At 40.6% G+C, this 13,805-nt stretch overlaps 1 protein-coding gene across 1 annotated transcript in view; it reads left to right on the top strand.

Moving 5' to 3' along the window:
* LOC102243593 (zinc finger protein 30 homolog) overlaps nucleotides 1-13,805 on the top strand; it is a 48,631-nt gene that overhangs the window by 4,964 nt on the left and 29,862 nt on the right. The window contains exon 2 of the mRNA XM_005879931.2: nucleotides 4,747-4,901. The gene's annotated coding sequence lies outside the window, so the exon portion shown is untranslated. The remainder of the gene's footprint in view (nucleotides 1-4,746; nucleotides 4,902-13,805) is intronic.

Consider the following 13,805-nt stretch of genomic DNA (forward strand, 5'->3'; position numbering starts at 1 on the left):
TTCCATTGTGTAGATGTACCACAGTTTTTTAATCCACTCATCTGCTGATGGGCACTTAGGCTGTTTCCAAATCTTAGCTATTACAAATTGTGCTGCTATGAACATAGGGGTGCATATATCTTTTCTGATTGGTGTTTCTGATTTTATAGGATATATTCCTAGTATTGGGATTACTGGGTCAAACAGGAGTTCCATTTTTAATTTTTTGGGGAAACTCCATACTGTTTTCCACAGTGGCTGCACCAGTCTACATTCCCCCTAGCAGTGAAGGAGGGTTCCTTTTTCTCCACATCCTCTCCAGCACTTGTCATTTGTTGATTTGTTGATGATAGCCATTCTGACAGGTGTGAGATGGTACCTCATTGTTGTTTTGATTTGCATCTCTAGGATGATTAGTGACTTTGAGCATGTTTTCATATGTCTCTTGTCCTTCTGTATGACCTCTTTTGAAAAGTATCTATTTAGGTCCTTTGCCCATTTTTTGATGGGATTGTTTATCTTCCTTTTGTTAAATTGTATGGGTTCCCTATAAATTTGGAGATTAAACCCTTATCATATATAACATTGGCAAATATGTTCTCCCATGCAGTGGGCTTTCTTATTGTTTTGTTGATGGTTTCTTTTGCTGTGCCGAAGCTTTTTATTTTGATGTAGTCCCATTTTTTAATTTTTTCCTTAGTTTCCATTGTCCTAGGAGCTGTATCGGTGAAGATGTTGATATGACATATGTCTGATATTTAGCTGCCTATGAATTCTTCTAAGATTTTTATGGTTTCTTGTCTTACATTTAAGTCCTTTATCTTTGAGTTTATTTTTGTGTATGGTGTAACTTCGTTGTCTAGTTTCATTTTTTTGCATGTATCTGTCCAATTTGTTCAATACCATTTATTAAAGAGACTCTCTTAACTCCATTGTATGCTCTTGCCCCCCTTTGTTAAATATTAATTGAGCGTAATGGCTTGGGTCGATTTCTGGGTTCTCTGTTCTGTTCCATTGATCTATATGCCTGTTCTTGTACCAGTACCAGGTTGTTTTGATTACAGTGGTTTTGTAATATAACTTGATATCTGGCATTGTGATCCCTCCAACTTTGTTCTTCTTTCTAAAGATTGCTGTTACTATTTGAGGTCTTTTTTGGTATCATATAAATTTTTGGAGTATTTATTCTAGATCTGTGAAATAGCTCTTGGTATTTTAATAGGGAGTGCATTGAATCTGTAGATTGCTTTGGGTAGTATGGACATTTTAATGATGTTAATTCTACCAATCCATGAACACTGTATGTTCTTCCACTTGTTTATATCTTCCTCTATCTCTTTTCTCAATGTCCTGTAGTTTTCAGAGTACAGTCTTTGCCTCCTCGGTTAAGTTTATTCCTAAGTATCTTAATTTTTTTGTTGCAATGGTAAATGAAATTGTTTAGTTTCTCTTTCTGAGCACTCATTATTGGTATATAAAAAAGCCATTGATTTTTGGGTGTTGATTTTGTATCCTACTACATTGCCAAATTCATTTACTAAATCTAGTAGTTTTTTTTGGGAGTCTTTAGGGTTTTATTTGTACCATATGTCATTTGTGAATAATGAGAGTTTTACTTCCTCCTTTTTCAATATGGATACCTTTTGTTTCTTCTACTTGTCTGATCACTGTGGCTAGGACTTCCAGTATTGTATTGAATAAGCATCGTTAAAGCGGTCATCCCTGTCTTGTTCCTATTCTTAGGGGAAGTAGTTTTAATTTTTGCCCATTGACTGATATCCACAATAGGTTTGTCATATATGGCATTTATCATGTTGTGATATGCTACCTCTATTCCCACTTTGCTGAGTTTTTATCAAAATCGGACGTTGGATTTTGACGAATGCTTTTTCTGCGTCTATTGGTATGATCCTGTGATTTTTGTCTTTCCATTTGTTTATGTGATGTGTCACATTTATTGATTTGCGAACATTGTATGAGCCTTGCATCCCTGGAAAAAATCCCACTTGGTCATGGTGGATGATCTTTTTAATATATTGCTGGATCTGATTTGCTAATATTTTATTGAGGATTTTAGCACGTATTAGGGAATATTGGCCTCTAATTCCAATTCTTTTTATCTGGTTATGGAATTAGGATAATGCTGGCCTCATAAAAAGAGCTTGGAAGTGTTCCTTCCTCTTAGGTTTTTCAAATAATTTGAGGACTATAGGTGTCAGTTCTTCTTTGAATGCTTGGTAAAACTCCCCTGTGAAGCTGTCCGGACCCGGGCTTTTGTTTGCTGGGAGTTTTTTGATTACTACTTCTATTTCATCAGTTGTTATTGGCCTCTCCAGGTTTTCTGATTCTTCCGGCTTCAGTTTTGGGAGTTTGTATTTTTCTAGGAATTTGTCCATTTCATTCACATTGTCCAGCTTGTTTGCATATACTTGTTCGTAGTATTTTCTTACAATCCTTTGTATTTCTGTGGTGTCAGTGGTTACTTCTTCACTTTCATTTCTGATTTTATTTATTTGGGTCCTCTCTTTTGTTTCTTTATGAGTCTGGCTAACACAGTGGTTCTCAACCTTCCTAATGCTGCGACCTTTAATACAGTTCCTCATGTTGTGGTGACCCCCAACCATAAAATTATTTTCATTGCTACTTCATAACTGTAATTTTGCTACTGTTATGAATTGTAATGTAAATATCTGATATGCAGGATGTATTTTCATTGTTACAAATTGAACATAATTAAAGCATAGTGATTAATCACAAAAACAATATGTAATTATATATGTATTTTCCGATGGTCTTAGGCGACCCCTGTGAAAGGTGTGTGTGTGTGTGTGTGTGTGTGTGTGTGTTTTAGTCTCTATGTCATTTATTTCTGCTCTAATCTTTATTATTTCCTTCCTTCTACTTATTCTGGGCTTTTCCTGTTGTTCTCTTTCTAGTTCTTTAAGTTGTAGAGTTAAATAGTTGATTGTTAATATTTCTTGAGATAGGCCTGTAGTGCTATGAACTTCTTTCTCACAAATGCTGTTGCTGTGTCCCATCGATTTTGGGTTGTTGTGTGTTCATTTTCATTTGATTCCAGGAAGCTTTTGATATCTTTCTTGATCTCACTGGTTACCCATTCATTGTTTAATAACATGCTATTTAGCCTCCACATGTTTGAATGTTTTGGGGTGTTTTTACTGTAGTTGATTTGTAATTTCATACCAGTGAAATATGAGAAGTTGCTTTATATGATTTCAATCTTCTTGAACTTATAGAAACTTGTTTTGTGTCCTAACATGTGCTTTATTTTTGTGAATGATCCATGTGCACTTGAGAAGAATGTATATTCTTCAGCTTTGGAGTGAAATGTTCTATAAATGTCAATTATATCCATCTGATCCAGTGTGTCCTTTAGAGTCACTGTTTCCTTGTTATGTTTTTGTTTGGAAGAACTCTCCAGTGAAGTTAGCGGGGTGTTAAAGTCCCCTACTATGACTATATTGTTGTCCATATCTCCTTTAAAGTCCTCTAGAAGTTTTTTATTATTTAGGTACTCCTATGTTAGGGACATATATGTTTACCAGGGTTATATCCTCTTTTTGATTGATCCCTTTAGTATTATGTAGTGATCTTTGTTGTCTCTTGTGATGGACTTCATTTTAAAGGCTGTTTTGTCAGATATGAATATTGCTACTCTAGTTTTTTTTGCTTTTCCATTTGCATGGAAATTTTTTCCCCATCCCTTTAGGACAGTGTTAAACACTGTTTCTGACTAATTAGGTCAGTCAAAGACTTAAGGCCTCCAGAGACCTGCCTTTGCCTGCTGACTGATTGGATTCAGTCTTGAGTAGCCCTGAGGCAATCATCCATAGGTGTGGTGATAATTTTGCCAACAGGGTGTGGCAGTTGCTTCTGCCTGGTGGCTAATTGTTATTCTCAGTCTCTCACTGGGCCTCAGAAACTCCACACCAGGGGTCCTCAAACTACGGCCCGCGGGCCACATGCAAATACAAATATTGTATTTGTTCCCGTTTTGTTTTTTTTACTTCAAAATAAGATATGTGCAGTGTGCATAGGAATTTGTTCATAGTTTTTTTTTAAACTATAGTCCGGCCCTCCAACGGTCTGAGGGACAGTGAACTGGCCCCCTGTTTAAAAAGTTTGAGGACCCCTGCTCCACACCATGGTGCAAGGTGTTTTCCCATAGGGTGGGGTGACTGTGCTGTCCCTTAGAAAACCATCTGGATTGCAAATGTCTATGTGAGAAAGTTGGCCTGTGCAGTGTGAGGGAATGACTCACCCGAGGAAACCTGGGTGTCTGCATTCTGAGCTCCAATCCCAGAGCCCCTAACCCTGGCTTCTGCTCACACAACTCCAGTCCACTCTGCCATTCCTCTGTTGGATCCCCAGGTGAGTGGCTCTACAGGGAATTTTGTGTTGGCCCTTTAAGTGGGTGCCTGAATTTCCAGCTGTCTTTCTCTGGCACACAGATACCCTGTTGCTTTTCACAGCCAGGTGTTATGTGGGCACCTTTCTCAGTTTTGATGCTCTCTATTTAGGGGCCCAGCTTGAGGATTAGATTCCAGATTTCTCAGTGGCAACCCACACACAGCTGAGATATCTGTCTGGAACTTGAGCTGCTAACTATGGGAGTCCATCCAGCCCTTTAACGCCTCCACCCTTCCTACCAGTCTCTATGTAGTCTCCACTTTCCATCCTTGGTTATCAGGGTTCTCTCTAGCTAGTCTTCAGTGGATTATTCAGGATGTTTTTTTTGTATTTTAGGTGTAATTCCAGTTTGGTCCAGAGAGCATGTGTGTAGCATCCTCTTACTCCGCTGCCATTTTTTTCTCCTTGAAAAATCTTTGATCTCCATTGTAGATGGAGGCCAGTGTCAGAGACATGGGCAGATGTCCATTTGCCATTAGGTACCTGATAAGGTAAGGTGCCTTTTAACACTGTTGGAGAGAGTCTTTAAATAATGTCTTTCTCAATGGACAAAAATCTCCTGGTTGTAAGTTGTGGTCTTTGAAATATTCTTCTCCTGGGAGTACTGTGAGATGAATGTTGCTAATTTATAAGTCCCTATTACCTTGTTAATGAGTCCTTGATAATAATGCAGAATGTCTACTTTTAGTTTTTCTTAATTTGGAAAGCAAAAAGATTTTAAAATTAGCAATATTTTTAACAGAGTTATAAGAACAATAATCATCCTCAGTGTGCAGGCAGGCTAAATAGCCATCTCAGATAGTGATTAAAGAAAATTGAATTTATTTAAGGAGGGGGTTGAGGGATGGGATATCTGAAGGGAAGGGCTGCACAGTACCGAGCCAAGGGGACATTGGCAGCACCCAGGAGCTGGAATTTCATCCTTATATTCGGTCACTGGCGGGAAGCTCTTTTCTTCAATGGTTCTGGGGGCTGAGCTGGTAGGCTTGGAATGTGGATGGAATGCAGGTGTGCAATCAGATGTTTTTAGGATAGTTTCAGTTCCTGATATGGTCTGACTCCTTGTGTCCAGCAAGTTTTTCCTGGTATTTTGTTCTTCTGTGGTGGGAATCTTACAAATGGCCCTTACGGATTTTATTTTCCTATAGTCCTAACACTCTGTTAATTTAATCCTATAATCAAACTTTTGTTTATCTTGATTATTTGCCAGTATTTTCATGCATTCAGTCATTCCTTAGATTTCTATAAATCTTTTTTTAAATATATTTTTATTGATTTCAGAGAGGAAGGGAGAGGGAGAGAGAGATAGAAACATCAGTGATGGAAGAGAATAATTGATTAGCTGTCTCCTGCACATCCCCTCCTGGGGAAAAGCCAGCAACCTAGGCATGTGCCCTTGACTGGAATCGAACCTGGGACCTTTCAGTCTGCAGGCAGACGCTCTATCCACTGAGTCAAACTGGCTAGGGCTATAAGTCTTTATACAGTTAAAAGATATGGCCTGCTTAGATATCTGTAATTTAGAGTAAGTTGGAGAGTCTTTTTCATGGATTTTTCTAAAGATGTAACATGCATCAGAGTAAAACAATGACTGTCGATGAATGACAAAACTTAAAGTGGCATGGTTAGAGATTTGATTATTAAAAAAAACTTGGCTTTTTTTGGTAAGATATAACATTCCAAGATAGTAATTTTTGGTAAATAATAATAATGTAAAGTGACCTAGAGAATATTATAAAGTCTCTCTCTCTCTCTCTCTCTCTCTCTATATATATATATATATATATATATACACATATAGATATAGATATAGATATATAGATATAGATTGATTCAATACACAATTTTAATAAAGAACAGATAATATGCATGATTTTAAAACATTGTACATGGCTTATTAGAAGTGTGTATTGAGCATTGATAATAATTCATAAACTCCCAATGTCTGAAGTACCTCTGCTGGACACCCCCATAGGGAATTATTAGGGAATCATTACTTTTGGCTTGCTCGGTGTCACTGAGAGATCACTGTTTGAACTTGGCTTTGAATCTTTGTAAGTTCCTTCCTAGGGCAGGTTGAAATCTTTAGAACATCAATTTTAATAAAAATGTATGTACATAAATAGAACAATCATTTTTCATTTGACAAAGCTTCCCATGTAATTTCAAGCATATTAAATAGGGCTGCTTTAGTTTAAAAATATTTCTTTTATAAGGAGAGAGAATATCCTTGAGGTATTTCAGGGCTCATTGGAGTGACTCAAAGTCATCTTTCAGTTAAAAAGTCTCTTAAAATATAAACTTTGGGAAGGTTGTCGAATATACTTAACCAAAAGATTATATCATAAACTATTTGTAAATCTAGGTAAAACAAACATTTTATTGTAATAACTCTAAAAGACATTAATCAAACTTTAACTGGTTTAAATATTAAATATTTTGTCCAGACGACAGAATTCTTCTTAATTTACATAAGTATTTAATCTTTTTAGGCCAATAAAAGATTATACCCTAGTTATACCATCTGGAGGTTGAAAATTCACCACATATAATATACAAACACATATCACATAAATACTATATACATAATTTGAATTGATTTTTTCACAGAAAAAACTAATTTTTAAAAAATTTGCCATTGATAATTCTTAAGAAGACTGGAAAAGGGGAGGGAAGGTCCTAATTACCAAGCAGGAAGACCTGTTGAGACTCTCAAAAAGCCTCAAGGGTTGTGAATGAGCTGTGGAAATAGTCGTGGCTCCAGTCTAAGGAATTAAATAACAGTTGAGAGCCACACTGGTGTGTTTCTTTTTTTTTTCTTTGTAAACTTAAAACTTTCACAAACTTTTATAGCCTTCACAATCTTTTACAAATCTTTCTACAACTTTCACAAACCTTCTAACTGTTAGGGTCTTCAAAGGAAGTACACACGAAGCCGAAAGGGGTAAAGAATTATAAATTTATTAGGTCATCTGGGATTCGGGTGGGCTGAGCCCCAAAATTGTGTCAGCACCCAGGGACAGGGAGTCAGACATTTTAAAGGACTTTAGGTGGGTTTTTTCTGGGCAGAAAACTCGGTCGGGGGTAAAGGGGTCCGGATCCTTGGAAAGTCCTGAGGGAAAAGATAATGGTCTTAGCAAGTGGAATGTGGTCTAAGCAAAAGGGAATGTCTGTTGTAAAGTGGTCTAAAGGTCAGTTCCCAGGGGAGGGAGTATTGATTCAATTATTTGATCAGACCTAACATTTCAGCCTTTTTGTTTTATGGAATAGGGATAAAAGTCATATCTTCCGTACTTACTTCCTGCTGAGGGGGGATGTGGAGGTCATGGGGGATGGACTTTGATTGTAGTAGTCTGGAACACTGTATATATTCCTCATGGTTGGAGCAAAGGGTTGCAGCAGTATGATTTCCCTGAGAGACTGGTTAGTGAAGGCTCAAAAGTGGTCCTGAAGGAAAGATGGAAAAATGGCGCAGAATACATGGGCCAAAAATGAGGATGGGGAATAGGAATGTCAATGGTCCTATGAAGGGAAGTAACCAGGTATACCAATTTATATTCTTTAGCCAGCAGTCCCATGAATTTGATTGACATTCTCTAATCTTTGCGCCCTTTCTATTACTTTTTGGGCAACATTCCTGACTGAGCCAGACTGAATGACATAAAAACATTAAAAACAATACTTTTGAAGATAAAGAACTGAACTAGAGAGTCTAAAATCCACAACTGCGTATATGGAGTCTATTGCAATACATTTTTCCCTCTAAAATCACCCTTTTTAAAAATGTATATTTTTATTGATTTCAGAGAAGAAGGAAGAGGGATAGACAGAAACATCCATGATGAAAGAGAATCATTGATTGGCTGCCTCCTGTAAACCCCCGACTGGGGATCGAGCCCACAACCCCGGCATGTGCCCTTGACCGGAATCGAACCTGGGACCTTTCAGTTCGAGGGCCGACGCTGAGCCAAAGCAGCGAGGGCTAAAATCACCCTTATTTTTATTAAAGAGCCAAATTAAGACCAATTTATTCATTGCATTAAGTCTAGGTATAATATGTCCTGATTATTTGCATGAACACAATAAGAATAGCAATCTCATGATTGAGCTTTAATTAGCCCCTCAGGGCAAAGAAGCTGAGTCACCTAGTTGTCATCAGGTTTTTCTGCACTACCTGTCGACTTGGGTGAATTCCTCAAGTTCTTGAGGTCCCCAATGATGTCTTGAGGTTCTTTCCTTGCCATATCTCAGGAAAGCAGCCTTTGTTCCTTATCTGAAAACACTGCCATTAACCACGTGATCAAGCAAGGTACCAGGCTTTTTCTTGCAAGTGGCTTTTGATTGGCTTTGATCACTTTTGAGGAATGCTTTCTGGTGGTGCCCAGAGTCCAGGTGCACATCTTTTTCAGACATGACATTCCAGTCAAAATCTTGGTTAATAAAATCACAATTAGAAACTGGTCTTAATGAATTCATGTAAAGAAATGTATTGCCATGATTCACTCATAAAGAACTGCCAAATTCTAGAGGGATCAGGAAGGAAGAAAAATATGTAATTTACCGAGTTGTTTTAATATACCAAAATGAGGTTTATTCTCTTAACTTTATTTGTCAGCACATGGCACTAATTGGATTTCCACTATCTTGTCTCCCTGAATAGGTTGATTTAAGCTATTTGCCCTCTGGCTGGGGAGGAATAGTGCAAATCAAGGTAATTGTCTTTGGTTTAGGGAAAATAGGATTTACTAGATGGCTGTGGACTGCTTGGCATCTACATTTTCTAGATGACTGCAAACTTCTTTTGAACTATCTCAGTTTCCCTATTCTGCTTGTCCTGGCTTACTGGCCTTGTCATTTATATAACCTCCTTTTAAAATTTCTCCTTATAACCCATCTATAACTTTTACAAACCTTTCTACAATTTTCACTTCTTACAGCTTTAACTCACTTTTCTTTTCCTTCAGAATGCATGTCCAGGCCTCATGCCTTCTATTACCAAAACCATATAATTTTTTTCCAATTTAATTAGAATTCTTAACTAGATTGACATTTATGAACACTCTCACTTTCAAGAAACACACCTTCAACAAAGCATAAAACACTAACAGTTACAGTTCTACTTCATAGATTTTCTGTAACAAAAGCTAAAATCAGGTAAACTTAAAATTTGTTGAAATACATAGATGTTTATCAGTTAACCCAGCAATGCTCCAAAGCTTTTAAGTTACCAAAGACTGGAAAATTATGTATAGGCATATGAGGTTGGAGAAAAGGCAGGGGGAGGAGGGAGCAGGCCCCACAGCCTATTCCTAGGCCTCCAGCTGCTTGGATTTAAAACTGCCATATTAAAAAAAAATAAAAATAAAATAAAAATAAAACTGCCATATTTTTCCGTAGCGATAACACCGAAGGTTTGGGTGATAAAGAGTTCAGACTAGTAAGACTAGTCCATCAACCCCCATAATAGAGACTGAGGAGGGGACAAGGGTCCCAGCAAATTCAGGGAGGGTAGACTAAGTGGCCCCAGTTTCAATTAAAAAGGAGATCGGCTTACCTGCCACCACAATTGTTACCCAAGACTTTGTCCTGGGGATGCAAGTCTGTGGGGCCTTGTCAGGGCCTGGGCAACTTCAGTTTTCAGTGGCCAGTCCCAGGAGGTCTGGGAGCTCCAAACCAGATCCAGAGAGTGGCCTTGCTGGACTGGCTGAGGTCTGACCTGGAGGGGTCAGACTACAGTCTGATTTCCAGTGGCCTTCCCTTCCACATCTTGGGCAGGGCCCTGGTGGGGGCCTCAGGGTTGGGCATGACTTGGCTCAGTGTCCTTCCTTGTTGCATTTGAAGCATGGGCCCGGAGGAGGCTTAGCCCCTGACTTACCGTTGTTTAGAGGATGGGCACTTTGTTTTTGGTTCATGAGAGCTGTGGCTAGGAGTTGAAAGGCCTCCTTCTAGCTTCAACCTTGGCCTTATCTGACCTTTGTTTTTGGATTTGGGTCTCCTCCTTTCTATTATTAAAGACCTTGAAAGCCAAGGTTAAGGAGGTCTATTTGAGGGGTTTGTGGACCTGTGTTTATTTTTTTGAAGTTTGCAGAGTATGATGGGGGCTGATCCCATATAATAAAAGCCTAATATGCAAATAGACTGAACAACCAGTCGCTATGATGTGTGCTGGCCACCAGGGAGCGTGCACAGAACATGGTGGGCATCGACTGCGGCGGGATAGTGGAGCAGGTGAGTGGGGGCGCCAGACCAAGGTGGGCACCAGTCACTGTCATCGGGGTGAGCCTCTGATGGTTACTGAAAATTCTTTGCTCCTGCATGCCACAGTCCCGCCCAGTGTTCACACCTGCTGCCAGTGTTGGCCCTGTTCACACCTGTAGCCAGTCCCAGAATCACTGCTTGCACCCACTGTTGGTGCCCGGTGCTGGTCCCGATCGCTTGGCACCATCAGCGGGTGCGAGCGGCGGCTGCCGGCCCTGATTGCCTCTGAAGGCTTCTCCACCTCCCCCTGCTCCTGAGGGGCAATTGGGGCAGCAGCTGCACTCAGTGCCAGCCCCAATTGCTCTGTGCTGTCAGCGGGTGCGAGCAGGGCCAGCACTGGCAGTGTGTGGGAGCAGTGGTGGCGGGAGCAGGGCTGTTGGCAGACAGGGGACCGAGGTCCATGGTGGGGTGGGGTGTGGAGGATCGGCTGCTGTGCCCACCACAGCCTCACGGCCCATAGTTCCTTTCAAGGTGCACGAATTCGTGCACTGGGCCCCTAGTTGGGATATAAAATGGTTGTTCAGAAGAAGGGTTCCCTCTAGGAAGTGGGGTTTAAGGTGGTAAATTTTTGTAAGGCCTCCATGAGGCAGGAGAGGAAGAGAGCTGGGTTTTCATCAGGGCCCTGAGCGATTTCATTAAGTTTGTCATAGTTGACCACCTTATAGGAAGCCTTTTTGAGTATGGCAATGAGACAGGTGACCGTGTGGCTACGGAGTTCGCGCCCTGGAGAATTGACCTGATAGTCCCATCCAGAGTCAGTTCATGAGACTGTGTCAGCATCAACTGGGTTGGCTGCTGTGTCCTGCTCTATGGAGGGCATCAGCATGGTCCTGAGCTGCTAGCTAAACTCATTCCTCCTCTGGGGTTAGAGAGGAGCACAGGAAAACATAGATGTTGTGCCAGGTTAGGTCATAGGACTGGGTCAGGTACTCAGATTCCTTAGTTAAAGGTAGTCAGGTCAGTGGAAAAAGACCCATGATGCCTCTCAAGCTGTGTGAGGTCGGACATGGAAAATGGGATGTGTACCGGACAATACCCTTGTCCCCAGCCACCTCTAAAGGGGAAGGATGCCTGTAGGCTGTGTTGCCCAGGAACGAGTAAGAGTAGGGATAGGTAAGGAGGTTGAGGGGGTGGATAAAAAGTTCGAGTCTGAAGATTGGGGCAGTCGGAGGAGGGACATAAGGAGGTGGGTTTGGGGGACCCAAAGGGGAGCAGAGAATCGAGTGGTCAGAAGGGTTGAAGGGACCTGATGGGTCTCAGAAGGGCGGATCAGAAGCCTCAGGTCGTCAATGTCCAGGGTTGGCAGAAGGGGGCTTTGAGTGGAGAATTAGGATTTTATGAGTAGAGCGAGTTTGTCAGAGAGAAGGAGGATTGTGGAGTGTAAAGAAGGCCTGGACGTAAGGAATCACTCACCATTTCCCATTGCTGTGACAGAAATTGCCTAAATCTCAGAGAGTGTTAAAACTGAAAGTTCCATTTTCGGGCCATTGTGAATCATTGTCTAATTTATAGTGTGGCCAGGCAGTATTACAATAGAAGATAATGCACTTTGGCCAGACCTCCGTGGGAAGGCCCAGTGTGTTAAGATTAAGGAGGAGACATCCCAGAGGAGTGTTTTTGGGAAGGACAGAAAAAGAATTCCCCATGGTGTAAGTTAGGAAGAGGAGGTAAGTAACAAAGGAATACCTGGGAGACTAGACTAGATGAAGGATGTCCCCACTGTCTAGTCAGCCTCTGGAGGGAGGAAGACAGTCTAATCCATGTGAAGGGCATTCCTGTGATGAGGGAGACTGTGGGGCCTGGTCCTGGAGCCGAGGCCGTACTGGAGAAGACTTCTGGCCTAAAGCTAGGTCTTTGTCAGAGATGGAAAATGGCAAATCGGAAATCTGGAAGGGTGATCCAATTGTTACCAGAGATGAAATGAGCTGGTGTTGAGTGTGGGTTCAGCAATGGGAAGGAGAGGTTCCCCATCCAGCGTCCTCCTTGGCTGGTTTGGGAGGGCCCATAAGTGAGGGAAGCCTAGTCAAGGCCAGTGATCATGTCACCGGAGTAGGATTCAGAGGTAAGCAAGGTCGAGCTGCCACTGCCTACCATTCTCTGAGTAGTAGACTTGGGGTGCCCAAAGCCAGGGTGATGACTTCCCCTTCCCCATGGAATCCTCTGGGTTTGGGCATCAAATGTTAGGGTTGCCAAAGGAGGAACGCATGAGGCCAAACATTGTAATGATAACCGGAACGGCGAGCTGAGGTGTTTGTCCCAGGATTGTGTCGTGACACCGAAGAATGAGCTACACACGGACCAGAGATTTAAGCAAAAGTGTGGAAAATTCATTATAAGCAGATTCAAACTCCCTTCAAGGGGAGGGGAACCCAATAATGGGCTGCCCGTTAAAGCCTTATAGTCCAGGGGTATATACTATAAGGATTTCTTTTCAATAGATGGAGTTACACATATGTTGATATATATATGCGATTTAATGTGTATGTTATTTTGTTGTATTGACAACAAGCTTCAAAACTTCATATGTCAAATTTTCTGAAGGTGTTAACATTATAGATATTTTTACGCTTAAAAATGTTGAATTTCATGCCAAAAAAAGAGCATTTGTGAGAAGTTTTAATTCATTACTTTATTTTGAAGAAAAGTGCTGCTGAAAGTTATCGTATACTTCGGGAAGCTTATGGTGAACATGCTCCATCTCAAGATACTTGTGAACACTGGTTTAAACACTTTAAAAGTGATGATTTCGATGTGAAAGACAAAGAACGTCCAGATCAACTGAAAAAGTTTGAAGACCAACAATTACAAGCATTATTGGATGAAGATGCGTGTCAAACTCAAAAACAACTTGCAGAAAGATTAAATGTTACTCAGCAAACAATTTCTGATTGTTTCCAAGCAATAGGAAAGATTTTAAAGGAAGGAAAATGGGTGCCACATCAACTGAATGAAAGACAAATGAAAAAACCGAAAAGTCATCAGTAAAACTTTGCTTCAACGGCATGAAAGAAAGTCTTTTTTTGCATGGAATTGTGACTGGCAATGAAAAGTGGATTTATTTTGAGAATCCCAACTGCTCAAAATCATGGGCTGATCCAGGTCAACCATCAACATCGACTGCAAGGCCAAATCGCTTC

Source organism: Myotis brandtii, unplaced genomic scaffold (genome assembly GCF_000412655.1).
Source record: "Myotis brandtii unplaced genomic scaffold, ASM41265v1 scaffold616, whole genome shotgun sequence".
Taxonomy (NCBI): domain Eukaryota; kingdom Metazoa; phylum Chordata; class Mammalia; order Chiroptera; family Vespertilionidae; genus Myotis; species Myotis brandtii.